The 20,794-nt window shown below is 40.4% G+C and overlaps 18 non-coding genes across 18 annotated transcripts; all 18 read right to left on the bottom strand.

Moving 5' to 3' along the window:
- Window positions 1–1,218: 1,218 nt before the first annotated feature.
- Window positions 1,219–1,292, bottom strand: trnat-agu. The gene has a single exon. It is a non-coding gene; the product is annotated as a tRNA-Thr (tRNA).
- A 1,065-nt stretch (window positions 1,293–2,357) lies between these two features.
- trnat-agu lies at window positions 2,358–2,431 on the bottom strand. The gene has a single exon. It is a non-coding gene; the product is annotated as a tRNA-Thr (tRNA).
- A 1,067-nt stretch (window positions 2,432–3,498) lies between these two features.
- On the bottom strand, window positions 3,499–3,572 carry trnat-agu. The gene has a single exon. It is a non-coding gene; the product is annotated as a tRNA-Thr (tRNA).
- Window positions 3,573–4,639: 1,067 nt separating this feature from the next.
- On the bottom strand, window positions 4,640–4,713 carry trnat-agu. The gene has a single exon. It is a non-coding gene; the product is annotated as a tRNA-Thr (tRNA).
- Window positions 4,714–5,780: 1,067 nt separating this feature from the next.
- On the bottom strand, window positions 5,781–5,854 carry trnat-agu. The gene has a single exon. It is a non-coding gene; the product is annotated as a tRNA-Thr (tRNA).
- A 1,066-nt stretch (window positions 5,855–6,920) lies between these two features.
- Window positions 6,921–6,994, bottom strand: trnat-agu. The gene has a single exon. It is a non-coding gene; the product is annotated as a tRNA-Thr (tRNA).
- A 1,067-nt stretch (window positions 6,995–8,061) lies between these two features.
- trnat-agu lies at window positions 8,062–8,135 on the bottom strand. The gene has a single exon. It is a non-coding gene; the product is annotated as a tRNA-Thr (tRNA).
- A 1,067-nt stretch (window positions 8,136–9,202) lies between these two features.
- trnat-agu lies at window positions 9,203–9,276 on the bottom strand. Its single transcript has one exon. It is a non-coding gene; the product is annotated as a tRNA-Thr (tRNA).
- A 1,068-nt stretch (window positions 9,277–10,344) lies between these two features.
- Window positions 10,345–10,418, bottom strand: trnat-agu. Its single transcript has one exon. It is a non-coding gene; the product is annotated as a tRNA-Thr (tRNA).
- A 1,067-nt stretch (window positions 10,419–11,485) lies between these two features.
- Window positions 11,486–11,559, bottom strand: trnat-agu. Its single transcript has one exon. It is a non-coding gene; the product is annotated as a tRNA-Thr (tRNA).
- A 1,066-nt stretch (window positions 11,560–12,625) lies between these two features.
- Window positions 12,626–12,699, bottom strand: trnat-agu. The gene has a single exon. It is a non-coding gene; the product is annotated as a tRNA-Thr (tRNA).
- Window positions 12,700–13,766: 1,067 nt separating this feature from the next.
- On the bottom strand, window positions 13,767–13,840 carry trnat-agu. Its single transcript has one exon. It is a non-coding gene; the product is annotated as a tRNA-Thr (tRNA).
- A 1,069-nt stretch (window positions 13,841–14,909) lies between these two features.
- On the bottom strand, window positions 14,910–14,983 carry trnat-agu. Its single transcript has one exon. It is a non-coding gene; the product is annotated as a tRNA-Thr (tRNA).
- A 1,064-nt stretch (window positions 14,984–16,047) lies between these two features.
- Window positions 16,048–16,121, bottom strand: trnat-agu. Its single transcript has one exon. It is a non-coding gene; the product is annotated as a tRNA-Thr (tRNA).
- A 1,069-nt stretch (window positions 16,122–17,190) lies between these two features.
- On the bottom strand, window positions 17,191–17,264 carry trnat-agu. The gene has a single exon. It is a non-coding gene; the product is annotated as a tRNA-Thr (tRNA).
- Window positions 17,265–18,331: 1,067 nt separating this feature from the next.
- trnat-agu lies at window positions 18,332–18,405 on the bottom strand. Its single transcript has one exon. It is a non-coding gene; the product is annotated as a tRNA-Thr (tRNA).
- A 1,067-nt stretch (window positions 18,406–19,472) lies between these two features.
- Window positions 19,473–19,546, bottom strand: trnat-agu. Its single transcript has one exon. It is a non-coding gene; the product is annotated as a tRNA-Thr (tRNA).
- Window positions 19,547–20,613: 1,067 nt separating this feature from the next.
- Window positions 20,614–20,687, bottom strand: trnat-agu. Its single transcript has one exon. It is a non-coding gene; the product is annotated as a tRNA-Thr (tRNA).
- Window positions 20,688–20,794: the final 107 nt, after the last annotated feature.

Raw genomic sequence — 20,794 nt, 5'->3', positions numbered from 1 at the left:
TCTGGTAAGAAGTTTGGCTCACTGTCTACATTAAATATGAAGGACGCTCCAAAGGGGCACTGCTGGGATTTGAACCCAGGATCTCCTGTTTACTAAGACAGGCACTTTGACCAACTAAGCCACAGCGCCTCAGTATTTGGTCAATGTCCATTTTCCAAGTATTGAGGGGACCCATAAAAAGGAATCCATACTCAAGGCCTTCAATATTTACAACACAAGTGGTAAATTTCTTCTTGCAACCAAGAAATCAAGCTGATTGTTTGAACTCAGATTTGTTTTCTCTTTAAGAGCCAGGTGCTTTGACTTACTAAGATAAAGCAGCTTGTATGGCGACTTTGTAATACCAAGTACCTCGTCCTGAATTTTAAACACCCTAAGCAATGGAATAAGCTTTGAAAAGAAAACCACGGTTTTCCTGAAACTTGTGCAAAGTTGAAAGTACAAATTTTCTACCAAGTCTTATCAGAAATTTCAATGACGTTCAGGTACTAATTTAGCCTAATGTTCATCATTCACCAGAAAAGGGAGTAATATGCTCACGGTAGCATAAGCTTTAGCTCATACGCTGCAGGAAATCTTATAAACTGATGTCACACTGCTTATCACTAATCACTTGTGGTGAAAACACTTTGTCCTCCACCAATGACCCATCATGTTCATGACCCTGATGGGAAAATTGTATATGTACAGTAATGGTGAGAGGTAAAAATCCAGGACTACATTCCTTCGCGAAATGAACTAAAGAAGTGACGGCCATATCTTCTCTCACTGACATTCCGTGAAAGGGGGGCTTGTGCTTAACTTCATGTCGAGGCAAAAGAGTTGTGACAATACTTTAAGGCTTCTTAGGCGCTGGTAATTGATGTCGCCGGGTTCCAAAGCAAAACTAGCTGTGAGAGGAAGATTACAGGCTCCTTTTCCCTACCTCCTTCTTTGCTGACTGCATTATTGGGACAGCACCTATCATGGCGACCGCTGGCGCACTTCCGCTTTGGCTAAAGAGTGCTTACCCAATAGAGGTACTTGGATGGAGCCTTGGTTTGGAGTTTTGTCTGAGTTGACTATGATAATGGATTTTTGAGGAGAGATTCTTGTCTGCTACAATTTTCAACTGCTATATGACAGGAGTTCAATTAAGGCTAAAAACACCATAGCTCACAAACCCTTCTGGTAAGAAGTTTGGCTCACTGTCTACATTAAATATGAAGGATGCTCCAAAGGCACTGCTGGGATTTGAACCCAGGATCTCCTGTTTACTAGACAGGCACTTTGACCAACTAAGCCACAGCGCCTCAGTATTCGGTGAATGTCCATTTTCCAAGTATTGAGGGGACCCATAAAAAGGAATCCATTACTCATGGCCTTCAATATTTACAACACAAGTGGTAAAATTTCTTCTTGCAACCAAGAAATCAAGCTGATTGTTGAACTCAGATTTGTTTTCTCTTTAAGAGCCAGGTGCTTTGACTTACTAAGATAAAGCAGCTTGTATGGCGACCTTTGTAATACCAAGTACCTCGTCATGAATTTTAAACAAACCTAAAGCAATGGAATAAGCTTTGAAAAGGAAAACCACGGTTTTCCTGAAACTTGTGCAAGGTTGAAAGCACAAATTTTCTACCAAAGTCTTATCAGAAATTTCAATGACGTTCAGGTACTAATTTGCCTAATAATGTTCATCATTCACCAGAAAAGGGAGTAATTATGCTCAGGTTAGCATAAGCTTTAGCTCGTACGCTGCAGAAATCTTAGAAACTGATCCGCACTGCTTCATAATCATTGTGTTTAAAACACTTTGTCTCCACAATGACCATCATGTCATGACCTGATGGAAATGTATATGTACAGTATGATGTGAGTAAAATCCAGGACTACATTCTTGCGAAAATGAACTACAAAGTACGCCATATCTTCTCTCTGGACATTCCGTGAAGGGGCTTTGCTTATACGTCATGTCGGGCAAAGATTGTGCAATACTTTAAGGCTTCTTAGCGCTGGTAATTGATGTTGCAGGGTTCCAAAGCAAAACTAGCTGTGAGAGGAAGATTACAGGCTCCTTTTCCTACCTCCTTCTTTGCTGACTGCATTATTGGGACAGCACCTATCATGGCGACCGCTGGCGCACTTCCGCTTTGGCTAAAGAGTGCTTACCCAATAGAGGTACTTGGATGGAGCCTTGGTTTGGAGTTTTGTCTGAGTTGACTATGATGATGGATTTTTGAGAAGAGATTCTTGTCTGCTACAATTTTGACTGCTATATGACAGGAGTTCAATTAAGGCTAAAAACACCATAGCTCACAAACCCTTTGGTAAGAAGTTTGGCTCACTGTCTACATTAAATATGAAGGATGCTCCAAAGGCACTGCTGGGATTTGAACCCAGGATCTCCTGTTTACTAGACAGGCACTTTGACCAACTAAGCCACAGCGCCTCAGTATTTGGTGAATGTCCATTTTCCAAGTATTGAGGGGACCCATAAAAAGGAATCCAATACTCATGGCCTTCAATATTTACAACACAAGTGGTAAAATTTCTTCTTGCAACCAAGAAATCAAGCTGATTGTTGAACTCAGATTTGTTTTCTCTTTAAGAGCCAGGTGCTTTGACTTACTAAGATAAAGCAGCTTGTATGGCGACCTTTGTAATACCAAGTACCTCGTCATGAATTTTAAACAAACCTAAAGCAATGGAATAAGCTTTGAAAAGGAAAACCACGGTTTTCCTGAAACTTGTGCAAAGTTGAAAGTACAAATTTTCTACCAAAGTCTTATCAGAAATTTCAATGACGTTCAGGTACTAATTTGCCTAATAATGTTCATCATTCACCAGAAAAGGGAGTAATTATGCTCAGGTTAGCATAAGCTTTAGCTCGTACGCTGCAGAAATCTTATAAACTGATCCGCACTGCTTCATAATCATTGTGTTTAAAACACTTTGTCTCCACAATGACCATCATGTCATGACCTGATGGAAATGTATATGTACAGTATGATGTGAGTAAAATCCAGGACTACATTCTTGCGAAAATGAACTACAAAGTACGCCATATCTTCTCTCTGGACATTCCGTGAAGGGGCTTTGCTTATACGTCATGTCGGGCAAAGATTGTGCAATACTTTAAGGCTTCTTAGCGCTGGTAATTGATGTCGCAGGGTTCCAAAGCAAAACTAGCTGTGAGAGGAAGATTACAGGCTCCTTTTCCTACCTCCTTCTTTGCTGACTGCATTATTGGGACAGCACCTATCATGGCGACCGCTGGCGCACTTCCGCTTTGGCTAAAGAGTGCTTACCCAATAGAGGTACTTGGATGGAGCCTTGGTTTGGAGTTTTGTCTGAGTTGACTATGATGATGGATTTTTGAGAAGAGATTCTTGTCTGCTACAATTTTCGACTGCTATATGACAGGAGTTCAATTAAGGCTAAAAACACCATAGCTCACAAATCCTTCTGGTAAGAAGTTTGGCTCACTGTCTACATTAAATATGAAGGATGCTCCAAAGGCACTGCTGGGATTTGAACCCAGGATCTCCTGTTTACTAGACAGGCACTTTGACCAACTAAGCCACAGCGCCTCAGTATTTGGTTAGTGTCCATTTTCCAAGTATTGAGGGGACCCATAAAAAGGAATCCAATACTCATGGCCTTCAATATTTATAACACAAGTGGTAAAATTTCTTCTTGCAACCAAGAAATCAAGCTGATTGTTGAACTCAGATTTGTTTTCTCTTTAAGAGCCAGGTGCTTTGACTTACTAAGATAAAGCAGCTTGTATGGCGACCTTTGTAATACCAAGTACCTCGTCATGAATTTTAAACAAACCTAAAGCAATGGAATAAGCTTTGAAAAGGAAAACCACGGTTTTCCTGAAACTTGTGCAAAGTTGAAAGTACAAATTTTCTACCAAAGTCTTATCAGATATTTCAATGACGTTCAGGTACTAATTTGCCTAATAATGTTCATCATTCACCAGAAAAGGGAGTAATTATGCTCAGGTTAGCATAAGCTTTAGCTCGTACGCTGCAGAAATCTTAGAAACTGATCCGCACTGCTTCATAATCATTGTGTTTAAAACACTTTGTCTCCACAATGACCATCATGTCATGACCTGATGGAAATGTATATGTACAGTATGATGTGAGTAAAATCCAGGACTACATTCTTGCGAAAATGAACTACAAAGTACGCCATATCTTCTCTCTGGACATTCCGTGAAGGGGCTTTGCTTATACATCATGTCGGGCAAAGATTGTGCAATACTTTAAGGCTTCTAAGCGCTGGTAATTGATGTCGCAGGGTTCCAAAGCAAAACTAGCTGTGAGAGGAAGATTACAGGCTCCTTTTCCTACCTCCTTCTTTGCTGACTGCATTATTGGGACAGCACCTATCATGGCGACCGCTGGCGCACTTCCGCTTTGGCTAAAGAGTGCTTACCCAATAGAGGTACTTGGATGGAGCCTTGGTTTGAAGTTTTGTCTGAGTTGACTATGATGATGGATTTTTGAGAAGAGATTCTTGTCTGCTACAATTTTGGAATGCTTTATGACAGGAGTTCAATTAAGGCTAAAAACACCATAGCTCACAAACCCTTCTGGTAAGAAGTTTGGCTCACTGTCTACATTAAATATGAAGGATGCTCCAAAGGCACTGCTGGGATTTGAACCCAGGATCTCCTGTTTACTAGACAGGCACTTTGACCAACTAAGCCACAGCGCCTCAGTATTTGGTGAATGTCCATTTTCCAAGTATTGAGGGGACCCATAAAAAGGAATCCAATACTCATGGCCTTCAATATTTACAACACAAGTGGTAAAATTTCTTCTTGCAACCAAGAAATCAAGCTGATTGTTGAACTCAGATTTGTTTTCTCTTTAAGAGCCAGGTGCTTTGACTTACTAAGATAAAGCAGCTTGTATGGCGACCTTTGTAATACCAAGTACCTCGTCATGAATTTTAAACAAACCTAAAGCAATGGAATAAGCTTTGAAAAGGAAAACCACGGTTTTCCTGAAACTTGTGCAAAGTTGAAAGTACAAATTTTCTACCAAAGTCTTATCAGATATTTCAATGACGTTCAGGTACTAATTTGCCTAATAATGTTCATCATTCACCAGAAAAGGGAGTAATTATGCTCAGGTTAGCATAAGCTTTAGCTCGTACGCTGCAGAAATCTTATAAACTGATCCGCACTGCTTCATAATCATTGTGTTTAAAACACTTTGTCTCCACAATGACCATCATGTCATGACCTGATGGAAATGTATATGTACAGTATGATGCGAGTAAAATCCAGGACTACATTCTTGCGAAAATGAACTACAAAGGACGCCATATCTTCTCTCTGGACATTCCGTGAAGGGGCTTTGCTTATACGTCATGTCGGGCAAAGATTGTGCAATACTTTAAGGCTTCTTAGCGCTGGTAATTGATGTCGCAGGGTTCCAAAGCAAAACTAGCTGTGAGAGGAAGATTACAGGCTCCTTTTCCTACCTCCTTCTTTGCTGACTGCATTAGTGGGACAGCACCTATCATGGCGACCGCTGGCGCACTTCCGCTTTGGCTAAAGAGTGCTTGCCCAATAAAGGTACTTGGATGGACCCTTGGTTTGGAGTTTTGTCTGAGTTGACTATGATAATGGATTTTTGAGAAGAGATTCTTGTCTGCTACAATTTTCTACTGCTATATGACAGGAGTTCAATTAAGGCTAAAAACACCATAGCTCACAAATCCTTCTGGTAAGAAGTTTGGCTCACTGTCTACATTAAATATGAAGGATGCTCCAAAGGCACTGCTGGGATTTGAACCCAGGATCTCCTGTTTACTAGACAGGCACTTTGACCAACTAAGCCACAGCGCCTCAGTCTTTGGTAATGTCCATTTTCCAAGTATTGAGGGGACCCATAAAAAGGAATCCAATACTCATGGCCTTCAATATTTACAACACAAGTGGTAAAATTTCTTCTTGCAACCAAGAAATCAAGCTGATTGTTGAACTCAGATTTGTTTTCTCTTTAAGAGCCAGGTGCTTTGACTTACTAAGATAAAGCAGCTTGTATGGCGACCTTTGTAATACCAAGTACCTCGTCATGAATTTTAAACAAACCTAAAGCAATGGAATAAGCATTGAAAAAGAAAACCACGGTTTTCCTGAAACTTGTGCAAAGTTGAAAGTACAAATTTTCTACCAAAGTCTTATCAGATATTTCAATGACGTTCAGGTACTAATTTGCCTAATAATGTTCATCATTCACCAGAAAAGGGAGTAATTATGCTCAGGTTAGCATAAGCTTTAGCTCGTACGCTGCAGAAATCTTAGAAACTGATCCGCACTGCTTCATAATCATTGTGTTTAAAACACTTTGTCTCCACAATGACCATCATGTCATGACCTGATGGAAATGTATATGTACAGTATGATGCGAGTAAAATCCAGGACTACATTCTTGCGAAAATGAACTACAAAGTACGCCATATCTTCTCTCTGGACATTCCGTGAAGGGGCTTTGCTTATACGTCATGTCGGGCAAAGATTGTGCAATACTTTAAGGCTTCTTAGCGCTGGTAATTGATGTCGCAGGGTTCCAAAGCAAAACTAGCTGTGAGAGGAAGATTACAGGCTCCTTTTCCTACCTCCTTCTTTGCTGACTGCATTATTGGGACAGCACCTATCATGGCGACCGCTGGCGCACTTCCGCTTTGGCTAAAGAGTGCTTACCCAATAGAGGTACTTGGATGGAGCCTTGGTTTGGAGTTTTGTCTGAGTTGACCTATGATGATGGATTTTTGAGAAGAGATTCTTGTCTGCTACAATTTTCGACTGCTATATGACAGGAGTTCAATTAAGGCTAAAAACACCATAGCTCACAAACCCTTTGGTAAGAAGTTTGGCTCACTGTCTACATTAAATATGAAGGATGCTCCAAAGGCACTGCTGGGATTTGAACCCAGGATCTCCTGTTTACTAGACAGGCACTTTGACCAACTAAGCCACAGCGCCTCAGTATTTGGTTAATGTCCATTTTCCAAGTATTGAGGGGACCCATAAAAAGGAATCCAATACTCATGGCCTTCAATATTTACAACACAAGTGGTAAAATTTCTTCTTGCAACCAAGAAATCAAGCTGATTGTTGAACTCAGATTTGTTTTCTCTTTAAGAGCCAGGTGCTTTGACTTACTAAGATAAAGCAGCTTGTATGGCGACCTTTGTAATACCAAGTACCTCGTCATGAATTTTAAACAAACCTAAAGCAATGGAATAAGCTTTGAAAAGGAAAACCACGGTTTTCCTGAAACTTGTGCAAAGTTGAAAGTACAAATTTTCTACCAAAGTCTTATCAGATATTTCAATGACGTTCAGGTACTAATTTGCCTAATAATGTTCATCATTCACCAGAAAAGGGAGTAATTATGCTCAGGTTAGCATAAGCTTTAGCTCGTACGCTGCAGAAATCTTAGAAACTGATCCGCACTGCTTCATAATCATTGTGTTTAAAACACTTTGTCTCCACAATGACCATCATGTCATGACCTGATGGAAATGTATATGTACAGTATGATGTGAGTAAAATCCAGGACTACATTCTTGCGAAAATGAACTACAAAGTACGCCATATCTTCTCTCTGGACATTCCGTGAAGGGGCTTTGCTTATACGTCATGTCGGGCAAAGATTGTGCAATACTTTAAGGCTTCTTAGCGCTGGTAATTGATGTCGCAGGGTTCCAAAGCAAAACTAGCTGTGAGAGGAAGATTACAGGCTCCTTTTCCTACCTCCTTCTTTGCTGACTGCATTATTGGGACAGCACCTATCATGGCGACCGCTGGCGCACTTCCGCTTTGGCTAAAGAGTGCTTACCCAATAGAGGTACTTGGATGGAGCCTTGGTTTGAAGTTTTGTCTGAGTTGACTATGATGATGGATTTTTGAGAAGAGATTCTTGTCTGCTACAATTTTGGACTGCTATATGACAGGAGTTCAATTAAGGCTAAAAACACCATAGCTCACAAACCCTTTTGGTAAGAAGTTTGGCTCACTGTCTACATTAAATATGAAGGATGCTCCAAAGGCACTGCTGGGATTTGAACCCAGGATCTCCTGTTTACTAGACAGGCACTTTGACCAACTAAGCCACAGCGCCTCAGTATTTGGTTAGTGTCCATTTTCCAAGTATTGAGGGGACCCATAAAAAGGAATCCATTACTCATGGCCTTCAATATTTACAACACAAGTGGTAAAATTTCTTCTTGCAACCAAGAAATCAAGCTGATTGTTGAACTAAGATTTGTTTTCTCTTTAAGAGCCAGGTGCTTTGACTTACTAAGATAAAGCAGCTTGTATGGCGACCTTTGTAATACCAAGTACCTCGTCATGAATTTTAAACAAACCTAAAGCAATGGAATAAGCATTGAAAAAGAAAACCATGGTTTTCCTGAAACTTGTGCAAAGTTGAAAGTACAAATTTTCTACCAAAGTCTTATCAGATATTTCAATGATGTTCAGGTACTAATTTACCTAATAATGTTCATCATTCACCAGAAAAGGGAGTAATTATGCTCAGGTTAGCATAAGCTTTAGCTCGTACGCTGCAGAAATCTTAGAAACTGATCCGCACTGCTTCATAATCATTGTGTTTAAAACACTTTGTCTCCACAATGACCATCATGTCATGACCTGATGGAAATGTATATGTACAGTATGATGCGAGTAAAATCCAGGACTACATTCTTGCGAAAATGAACTACAAAGTACGCCATATCTTCTCTCTGGACATTCCGTGAAGGGGCTTTGCTTATACGTCATGTCGGGCAAAGATTGTGCAATACTTTAAGGCTTCTTAGCGCTGGTAATTGATGTCGCAGGGTTCCAAAGCAAAACTAGCTGTGAGAGGAAGATTACAGGCTCCTTTTCCTACCTCCTTCTTTGCTGACTGCATTATTGGGACAGCACCTATCATGGCGACCGCTGGCGCACTTCCGCTTTGGCTAAAGAGGCTTACCCAATGGAGGTACTTGGATGGAGCCTTGGTTTGAAGTTTTGTCTGAGTTGACCTATGATAATGGATTTTTGAGAAGAGATTCTTGTCTGCTACAATTTTCGACTGCTATATGACAGGAGTTCAATTAAGGCTAAAAACACCATAGCTCACAAATCCTTCTGGTAAGAAGTTTGGCTCACTGTCTACATTAAATATGAAGGATGCTCCAAAGGCACTGCTGGGATTTGAACCCAGGATCTCCTGTTTACTAGACAGGCACTTTGACCAACTAAGCCACAGCGCCTCAGTATTTGGTTAGTGTCCATTTTCCAAGTATTGAGGGGACCCATAAAAAGGAATCCAATACTCATGGCCTTCAATATTTATAACACAAGTGGTAAAATTTCTTCTTGCAACCAAGAAATCAAGCTGATTGTTGAACTCAGATTTGTTTTCTCTTTAAGAGCCAGGTGCTTTGACTTACTAAGATAAAGCAGCTTGTATGGCGACCTTTGTAATACCAAGTACCTCGTCATGAATTTTAAACAAACCTAAAGCAATGGAATAAGCTTTGAAAAGGAAAACCACGGTTTTCCTGAAACTTGTGCAAAGTTGAAAGTACAAATTTTCTACCAAAGTCTTATCAGAAATTTCAATGACGTTCAGGTACTAATTTGCCTAATAATGTTCATCATTCACCAGAAAAGGGAGTAATTATGCTCAGGTTAGCATAAGCTTTAGCTCGTACGCTGCAGAAATCTTAGAAACTGATCCGCACTGCTTCATAATCATTGTGTTTAAAACACTTTGTCTCCACAATGACCATCATGTCATGACCTGATGGAAATGTATATGTACAGTATGATGTGAGTAAAATCCAGGACTACATTCTTGCGAAAATGAACTACAAAGTACGCCATATCTTCTCTCTGGACATTCCGTGAAGGGGCTTTGCTTATACATCATGTCGGGCAAAGATTGTGCAATACTTTAAGGCTTCTAAGCGCTGGTAATTGATGTCGCAGGGTTCCAAAGCAAAACTATCTGTGAGAGGAAGATTACAGGCTCCTTTTCCTACCTCCTTCTTTGCTGACTGCATTATTGGGACAGCACCTATCATGGCGACCGCTGGCGCACTTCCGCTTTGGCTAAAGAGTGCTTACCCAATAGAGGTACTTGGATGGAGCCTTGGTTTGAAGTTTTGTCTGAGTTGACTATGATGATGGATTTTTGAGAAGAGATTCTTGTCTGCCAAAATTTTGGACTGCTTTATGACAGGAGTTCAATTAAGGCTAAAAACACCATAGCTCACAAACCCTTCTGGTAAGAAGTTTGGCTCACTGTCTACATTAAATATGAAGGACTGCTCCAAAGGCACTGCTGGGATTTGAACCCAGGATCTCCTGTTTACTAGACAGGCACTTTGACCAACTAAGCCACAGCGCCTCAGTCTTTGGTTAGTGTCCATTTTCCAAGTATTGAGGGGACCCATAAAAAGGAATCCAATTACTCATGGCCTTCAATATTTACAACACAAGTGGTAAAATTTCTTCTTGCAACCAAGAAATCAAGCTGATTGTTGAACTCAGATTTGTTTTCTCTTTAAGAGCCAGGTGCTTTGACTTACTAAGATAAAGCAGCTTGTATGGCGACCTTTGTAATACCAAGTACCTCGTCATGAATTTTAAACAAACCTAAAGCAATGGAATAAGCTTTGAAAAGGAAAACCACGGTTTTCCTGAAACTTGTGCAAAGTTGAAAGTACAAATTTTCTACCAAAGTCTTATCAGATATTTCAATGACGTTCAGGTACTAATTTGCCTAATAATGTTCATCATTCACCAGAAAAGGGAGTAATTATGCTCAGGTTAGCATAAGCTTTAGCTCGTACGCTGCAGAAATCTTAGAAACTGATCCGCACTGCTTCATAATCATTGTGTTTAAAACACTTTGTCTCCACAATGACCATCATGTCATGACCTGATGGAAATGTATATGTACAGTATGATGCGAGTAAAATCCAGGACTACATTCTTGCGAAAATGAACTACAAAGTACGCCATATCTTCTCTCTGGACATTCCGTGAAGGGGCTTTGCTTATACGTCATGTCGGGCAAAGATTGTGCAATACTTTAAGGCTTCTTAGCGCTGGTAATTGATGTCGCAGGGTTCCAAAGCAAAACTAGCTGTGAGAGGAAGATTACAGGCTCCTTTTCCTACCTCCTTCTTTGCTGACTGCATTATTGGGACAGCACCTATCATGGCGACCGCTGGCGCACTTCCGCTTTGGCTAAAGAGTGCTTACCCAATAGAGGTACTTGGATGGAGCCTTGGTTTGGAGTTTTGTCTGAGTTGACTATGATAATGGATTTTTGAGAAGAGATTCTTGTCTGCTACAATTTTCGACTGCTATATGACAGGAGTTCAATTAAGGCTAAAAACACCATAGCTCACAAATCCTTTTGTAAGAAGTTTGGCTCACTGTCTACATTAAATATGAAGGATGCTCCAAAGGCACTGCTGGGATTTGAACCCAGGATCTCCTGTTTACTAGACAGGCACTTTGACCAACTAAGCCACAGCGCCTCAGTATTTGGTAATGTCCATTTTCCAAGTATTGAGGGGACCCATAAAAAGGAATCCAATACTCATGGCCTTCAATATTTATAACACAAGTGGTAAAATTTCTTCTTGCAACCAAGAAATCAAGCTGATTGTTGAACTCAGATTTGTTTTCTCTTTAAGAGCCAGGTGCTTTGACTTACTAAGATAAAGCAGCTTGTATGGCGACCTTTGTAATACCAAGTACCTCGTCATGAATTTTAAACAAACCTAAAGCAATGGAATAAGCTTTGAAAAGGAAAACCACGGTTTTCCTGAAACTTGTGCAAAGTTGAAAGTACAAATTTTCTACCAAAGTCTTATCAGAAATTTCAATGACGTTCAGGTACTAATTTGCCTAATAATGTTCATCATTCACCAGAAAAGGGAGTAATTATGCTCAGGTTAGCATAAGCTTTAGCTCGTACGCTGCAGAAATCTTAGAAACTGATCCGCACTGCTTCATAATCATTGTGTTTAAAACACTTTGTCTCCACAATGACCATCATGTCATGACCTGATGGAAATGTATATGTACAGTATGATGTGAGTAAAATCCAGGACTACATTCTTGCGAAAATGAACTACAAAGTACGCCATATCTTCTCTCTGGACATTCCGTGAAGGGGCTTTGCTTATACATCATGTCGAGCAAAGATTGTGCAATACTTTAAGGCTTCTTTGCGCTGGTAATTGATGTTGCAGGGTTCCAAAGCAAAACTAGCTGTGAGAGGAAGATTACAGGCTCCTTTTCCTACCTCCTTCTTTGCTGACTGCATTATTGGGACAGCACCTATCATGGCGACCGCTGGCGCACTTCCGCTTTGGCTAAAGAGTGCTTACCCAATAGAGGTACTTGGATGGAGCCTTGGTTTGAAGTTTTGTCTGAGTTGACTATGATGATGGATTTTTGAGAAGAGATTCTTGTCTGCCAAAATTTTGGACTGCTTTATGACAGGAGTTCAATTAAGGCTAAAAACACCATAGCTCACAAACCCTTCTGGTAAGAAGTTTGGCTCACTGTCTACATTAAATATGAAGGATGCTCCAAAGGCACTGCTGGGATTTGAACCCAGGATCTCCTGTTTACTAGACAGGCACTTTGACCAACTAAGCCACAGCGCCTCAGTATTTGGTCAATGTCCATTTTCCAAGTATTGAGGGGACCCATAAAAAGGAATCCAATACTCATGGCCTTCAATATTTATAACGCAAGTGGTAAAATTTCTTCTTGCAACCAAGAAATCAAGCTGATTGTTGAACTCAGATTTGTTTTCTCTTTAAGAGCCAGGTGCTTTGACTTACTAAGATAAAGCAGCTTGTATGGCGACCTTTGTAATACCAAGTACCTCGTCATGAATTTTAAACAAACCTAAAGCAATGGAATAAGCTTTGAAAAGGAAAACCACGGTTTTCCTGAAACTTGTGCAAAGTTGAAAGTACAAATTTTCTACCAAAGTCTTATCAGATATTTCAATGACGTTCAGGTACTAATTTGCCTAATAATGTTCATCATTCACCAGAAAAGGGAGTAATTATGCTCAGGTTAGCATAAGCTTTAGCTCGTACGCTGCAGAAATCTTAGAAACTGATTCACACTGCTTCATAATCATTGTGTTTAAAACACTTTGTCTCCACAATGACCATCATGTCATGACCTGATGGAAATGTATATGTACAGTATGATGCGAGTAAAATCCAGGACTACATTCTTGCGAAAATGAACTACAAAGTACGCCATATCTTCTCTCTGGACATTCCGTGAAGGGGCTTTGCTTATACGTCATGTCGGGCAAAGATTGTGCAATACTTTAAGGCTTCTTAGCGCTGGTAATTGATGTCGCAGGGTTCCAAAGCAAAACTAGCTGTGAGAGGAAGATTACAGGCTCCTTTTCCTACCTCCTTCTTTGCTGACTGCATTATTGGGACAGCACCTATCATGGCGACCGCTGGCGCACTTCCGCTTTGGCTAAAGAGTGCTTACCCAATAGAGGTACTTGGATGGAGCCTTGGTTTGAAGTTTTGTCTGAGTTGACTATGATGATGGATTTTTGAGAAGAGATTCTTGTCTGCTACAATTTTGGAATGCTATATGACAGGAGTTCAATTAAGGCTAAAAACACCATAGCTCACAAACCCTTCTGGTAAGAAGTTTGGCTCACTGTCTACATTAAATATGAAGGATGCTCCAAAGGCACTGCTGGGATTTGAACCCAGGATCTCCTGTTTACTAGACAGGCACTTTGACCAACTAAGCCACAGCGCCTCAGTATTTGGTAAGTGTCCATTTTCCAAGTATTGAGGGGACCCATAAAAAGGAATCCAATTACTCATGGCCTTCAATATTTACAACACAAGTGGTAAAATTTCTTCTTGCAACCAAGAAATCAAGCTGATTGTTGAACTCAGATTTGTTTTCTCTTTAAGAGCCAGGTGCTTTGACTTACTAAGATAAAGCAGCTTGTATGGCGACCTTTGTAATACCAAGTACCTCGTCATGAATTTTAAACAAACCTAAAGCAATGGAATAAGCTTTGAAAAGGAAAACCACGGTTTTCCTGAAACTTGTGCAAAGTTGAAAGTACAAATTTTCTACCAAAGTCTTATCAGATATTTCAATGACGTTCAGGTACTAATTTGCCTAATAATGTTCATCATTCACCAGAAAAGGGAGTAATTATGCTCAGGTTAGCATAAGCTTTAGCTCGTACGCTGCAGAAATCTTAGAAACTGATCCGCACTGCTTCATAATCATTGTGTTTAAAACACTTTGTCTCCACAATGACCATCATGTCATGACCTGATGGAAATGTATATGTACAGTATGATGCGAGTAAAATCCAGGACTACATTCTTGCGAAAATGAACTACAAAGTACGCCATATCTTCTCTCTGGACATTCCGTGAAGGGGCTTTGCTTATACGTCATGTCGGGCAAAGATTGTGCAATACTTTAAGGCTTCTTAGCGCTGGTAATTGATGTCGCAGGGTTCCAAAGCAAAACTAGCTGTGAGAGGAAGATTACAGGCTCCTTTTCCTACCTCCTTCTTTGCTGACTGCATTATTGGGACAGCACCTATCATGGCGACCGCTGGCGCACTTCCGCTTTGGCTAAAGAGTGCTTGCCCAATAAAGGTACTTGGATGGACCCTTGGTTTGGAGTTTTGTCTGAGTTGACTATGATAATGGATTTTTGAGAAGAGATTCTTGTCTGCTACAATTTTCTACTGCTATATGACAGGAGTTCAATTAAGGCTAAAAACACCATAGCTCACAAATCCCTTCTGGTAAGAAGTTTGGCTCACTGTCTACATTAAATATGAAGGATGCTCCAAAGGCACTGCTGGGATTTGAACCCAGGATCTCCTGTTTACTAGACAGGCACTTTGACCAACTAAGCCACAGCGCCTCAGTCTTTGGTTAGTGTCCATTTTCCAAGTATTGAGGGGACCCATAAAAAGGAATCCATTACTCATGGCCTTCAATATTTACAACACAAGTGGTAAAATTTCTTCTTGCAACCAAGAAATCAAGCTGATTGTTGAACTCAGATTTGTTTTCTCTTTAAGAGCCAGGTGCTTTGACTTACTAAGATAAAGCAGCTTGTATGGCGACCTTTGTAATACCAAGTACCTCGTCATGAATTTTAAACAAACCTAAAGCAATGGAATAAGCATTGAAAAAGAAAACCATGGTTTTCCTGAAACTTGTGCAAAGTTGAAAGTACAAATTTTCTACCAAAGTCTTATCAGATATTTCAATGATGTTCAGGTACTAATTTACCTAATGTTCATCATTCACCAGAAAAGGGAGTAATTATGCTCAGGTTAGCATAAGCTTTAGCTCGTACGCTGCAGAAATCTTAGAAACTGATCCGCACTGCTTCATAATCATTGTGTTTAAAACACTTTGTCTCCACAATGACCATCATGTCATGACCTGATGGAAATGTATATGTACAGTATGATGTGAGTAAAATCCAGGACTACATTCTTGCGAAAATGAACTACAAAGTACGCCATATCTTCTCTCTGGACATTCCGTGAAGGGGCTTTGCTTATACATCATGTCGGGCAAAGATTGTGCAATACTTTAAGGCTTCTAAGCGCTGGTAATTGATGTCGCAGGGTTCCAAAGCAAAACTAGCTGTGAGAGGAAGATTACAGGCTCCTTTTCCTACCTCCTTCTTTGCTGACTTCATTATTGGGACAGCACCTATCATGGCGACCGCTGGCGCACTTCCGCTTTGGCTAAAGAGTGCTTACCCAATAGAGGTACTTGGATGGAGCCTTGGTTTGAAGTTTTGTCTGAGTTGACTATGATGATGGATTTTTGAGAAGAGATTCTTGTCTGCCAAAATTTTGGACTGCTTTATGACAGGAGTTCAATTAAGGCTAAAAACACCATAGCTCACAAACCCTTCTGGTAAGAAGTTTGGCTCACTGTCTACATTAAATATGAAGGACGCTCCAAAGGCACTGCTGGGATTTGAACCCAGGATCTCCTGTTTACTAGACAGGCACTTTGACCAACTAAGCCACAGCGCCTCAGTATTTGGTTAATGTCCATTTTCCAAGTATTGAGGGGACCCATAAAAAGGAATCCATTACTCATGGCCTTCAATATTTACAACACAAGTGGTAAAATTTCTTCTTGCAACCAAGAAATCAAGCTGATTGTTGAACTCAGATTTGTTTTCTCTTTAAGAGCCAGGTGCTTTGACTTACTAAGATAAAGCAGCTTGTATGGCGACCTTTGTAATACCAAGTACCTCGTCATGAATTTTAAACAAACCTAAAGCAATGGAATAAGCTTTGAAAAGGAAAACCACGGTTTTCCTGAAACTTGTGCAAAGTTGAAAGTACAAATTTTCTACCAAAGTCTTATCAGATATTTCAATGACGTTCAGGTACTAATTTGCCTAATAATGTTCATCATTCACCAGAAAAGGGAGTAATTATGCTCAGGTTAGCATAAGCTTTAGCTCGTACGCTGCAGAAATCTTAGAAACTGATCCGCACTGCTTCATAATCATTGTGTTTAAAACACTTTGTCTCCACAATGACCATCATGTCATGACCTGATGGAAATGTATATGTACAGTATGATGCGAGTAAAATCCAGGACTACATTCTTGCGAAAATGAACTACAAAGTACGCCATATCTTCTCTCTGGACATTCCGTGAAGGGGCTTTGCTTATACGTCATGTCGGGCAAAGATTGTGCAATACTTTAAGGCTTCTTAGCGCTGGTAATTGATGTCGCAGGGTTCCAAAGCAAAACTAGCTGTGAGAGGAAGATTACAGGCTCCTTTTCCTACCTCCTTCTTTGCTGACTGCATTATTGGGACAGCACCTATCATGGCGACCGCTGGCGCACTTCCGCTTTGGCTAAAGAGTGCTTACCCAATAGAGGTACTTGGATGGAGCCTTGGTTTGGAGTTTTGTCTGAGTTGACTATGATGAATGGATTTTTGAGAAGAGATTCTTGTCTGCTACAATTTTCGACTGCTATATGACAGGAGTTCAATTAAGGCTAAAAACACCATAGCTCACAAATCCCTTCTGGTAAGAAGTTTGGCTCACTGTCTACATTAAATATGAAGGATGCTCCAAAGGCACTGCTGGGATTTGAACCCAGGATCTCCTGTTTACTAGACAGGCACTTTGACCAACTAAGCCACAGCGCCTCAGTATTTGGTGAATGTCCATTTTCCAAGTATTGAGGGGACCCATAAAAAGGAATCCAATACTCATGGCCTTCAATATTTACAACACAAGTGGTAAAATTTCTTCTTGCAACCAAGAAATCAAGCTGATTGTTGAACTCAGATTTGTTTTCTCTTTAAGAGCCAGGTGCTTTGACTTACTAAGATAAAGCAGCTTGTATGGCGACCTTTGTAATACCAAGTACCTCGTCATGAATTTTAAACAAACCTAAAGCAATGGAATAAGCTTTGAAAAGGAAAACCACGGTTTTCCTGAAACTTGTGCAAAGTTGAAAGTACAAATTTTCTACCAAAGTCTTATCAGATATTTCAATGACGTTCAGGTACTAATTTGCCTAATAATGTTCATCATTCACCAGAAAAGGGAGTAATTATGCTCAGGTTAGCATAAGCTTTAGCTCGTACGCTGCAGAAATCTTAGAAACTGATCCGCACTGCTTCATAATCATTGTGTTTAAAACACTTTGTCTCCACAATGACCATCATGTCATGACCTGATGGAAATGTATATGTACAGTATGATGTGAGTAAAATCCAGGACTACATTCTTGCGAAAATGAACTACAAAGTACGCCATATCTTCTCTCTGGACATTCCGTGAAGGGGCTTTGCTTATACGTCATGTCGGGCAAAGATTGTGCAATACTTTAAGGCTTCTTAGCGCTGGTAATTGATGTTGCAGGGTTCCAAAGCAAAACTAGCTGTGAGAGGAAGATTACAGGCTCCTTTTCCTACCTCCTTCTTTGCTGACTGCATTATTGGGACAGCACCTATCATGGCGACCGCTGGCGCACTTCCGCTTTGGCTAAAGAGTGCTTACCCAATAGAGGTACTTGGATGGAGCCTTGGTTTGGAGTTTTGTCTGAGTTGACTATGATGATGGATTTTTGAGAAGAGATTCTTGTCTGCCAAAATTTTGGACTGCTTTATGACAGGAGTTCAATTAAGGCTAAAAACACCATAGCTCACAAACCCTTCTGGTAAGAAGTTTGGCTCACTGTCTACATTAAATATGAAGGACTCTCCAAAGGCACTGCTGGGATTTGAACCCAGGATCTCCTGTTTACTAGACAGGCACTTTGACCAACTAAGCCACAGCGCCTCAGTCTTTGGTTAGTGTCCATTTTCCAAGTATTGAGGGGACCCATAAAAAGGAATCCATTACTCATGGCCTTCAATATTTACAACACAAGTGGTAAAATTTCTTCTTGCAACCAAGAAATCAAGCTGATTGTTGAACTCAGATTTGTTTTCTCTTTAAGAGCCAGGTGCTTTGACTTACTAAGATAAAGCAGCTTGTATGGCGACCTTTGTAATACCAAGTACCTCGTCATGAATTTTAAACAAACCTAAAGCAATGGAATAAGCTTTGAAAAGGAAAACCACGGTTTTCCTGAAACTTGTGCAAAGTTGAAAGTACAAATTTTCTACCAAAGTCTTATCAGATATTTCAATGACGTTCAGGTACTAATTTGCCTAATAATGTTCATCATTCACCAGAAAAGGGAGTAATTATGCTCAGGTTAGCATAAGCTTTAGCTCGTACGCTGCAGAAATCTTAGAAACTGATCCGCACTGCTTCATAATCATTGTGTTTAAAACACTTTGTCTCCACAATGACCATCATGTCATGACCTGATGGAAATGTATATGTACAGTATGATGTGAGTAAAATCCAGGACTACATTCTTGCGAAAATGAACTACAAAGTACGCCATATCTTCTCTCTGGACATTCCGTGAAGGGGCTTTGCTTATACGTCATGTCGGGCAAAGATTGTGCAATACTTTAAGGCTTCTAAGCGCTGGTAATTGATGTCGCAGGGTTCCAAAGCAAAACTAGCTGTGAGAGGAAGATTACAGGCTCCTTTTCCTACCTCCTTCTTTGCTGACTGCATTATTGGGACAGCACCTATCATGGCGACCGCTGGCGCACTTCCGCTTTGGCTAAAGAGTGCTTACCCAATAGAGGTACTTGGATGGAGCCTTGGTTTGGAGTTTTGTCTGAGTTGACTATGATGATGGATTTTTGAGAAGAGATTCTTGTCTGCTACAATTTTGGAATCCCATATGACAGGAGTTCAATTAAGGCTAAAAACACCATAGCTCACAAACCCTTTTGGTAAGAAGTTTGGCTCACTGTCTACATTAAATATGAAGGACGCTCCAAAGGCACTGCTGGGATTTGAACCCAGGATCTCCTGTTTACTAGACAGGCACTTTGACCAACTAAGCCACAGCGCCTCAGTATTTGGTTAGTGTCCATTTTCCAAGTATTGAGGGGACCCATAAAAAGGAATCCATTACTCATGGCCTTCAATATTTACAACACAAGTGGTAAAATTTCTTCTTGCAACCAAGAAATCAAGCTGATTGTTGAACTCAGATTTGTTTTCTCTTTAAGAGCCAGGTGCTTTGACTTACTAAGATAAAGCAGCTTGTATGGCGACCTTTGTAATACCAAGTACCTCGTCATGAATTTTAAACAAACCTAAAGCAATGGAATAAGCTTTGAAAAGGAAAACCACGGTTTTCCTGAAACTTGTGCAAAGTTGAAAGGACAAATGTTCTACCAAAGTCTTATCAGAAATTTCAATGACGTTCAGGTACTAATTTACCTAATAATGTTCATCATTCACCAGAAAAGGGAGTAATTATGCTCAGGTTAGCATAAGCTTTAGCTCGTACGCTGCAGAAATCTTAGAAACTGATCCGCACTGCTTCATAATCATTGTGTTTAAAACACTTTGTCTCCACAATGACCATCATGTCATGACCTGATGGAAATGTATATGTACAGTATGATGTGAGTAAAATCCAGGACTACATTCTTGCGAAAATGAACTACAAAGTACGCCATATCTTCTCTCTGGACATTCCGTGAAGGGGCTTTGCTTATACGTCATGTCGGGCAAAGATTGTGCAATACTTTAAGGCTTCTAAGCGCTGGTAATTGATGTCGCAGGGTTCCAAAGCAAAACTAGCTGTGAGAGGAAGATTACAGGCTCCTTTTCCTACCTCCTTCTTTGCTGACTTCATTATTGGGACAGCACCTATCATGGCGACCGCTGGCGCACTTCCGCTTTGGCTAAAGAGTGCTTACCCAATAGAGGTACTTGGATGGAGCCTTGGTTTGGAGTTTTGTCTGAGTTGACTATGATAATGGATTTTTGAGAAGAGATTCTTGTCTGCTACAATTTTCTACTGCTATATGACAGGAGTTCAATTAAGGCTAAAAACACCATAGCTCACAAACCCTTCTGGTAAGAAGTTTGGCTCACTGTCTACATTAAATATGAAGGACGCTCCAAAGGCACTGCTGGGATTTGAACCCAGGATCTCCTGTTTACTAGACAGGCACTTTGACCAACTAAGCCACAGCGCCTCAGTATTTGGTTAGTGTCCATTTTCCAAGTATTGAGGGGACCCATAAAAAGGAATCCATTACTCATGGCCTTCAATATTTACAACACAAGTGGTAAAATTTCTTCT

The sequence above is a fragment of the Fundulus heteroclitus genome, chromosome 24 (genome assembly GCF_011125445.2).
Source record: "Fundulus heteroclitus isolate FHET01 chromosome 24, MU-UCD_Fhet_4.1, whole genome shotgun sequence".
In the NCBI taxonomy this organism is placed as follows: Eukaryota; Metazoa; Chordata; class Actinopteri; order Cyprinodontiformes; family Fundulidae; genus Fundulus; species Fundulus heteroclitus.
This window is presented reverse-complemented; position numbering and strand designations above follow the sequence as displayed.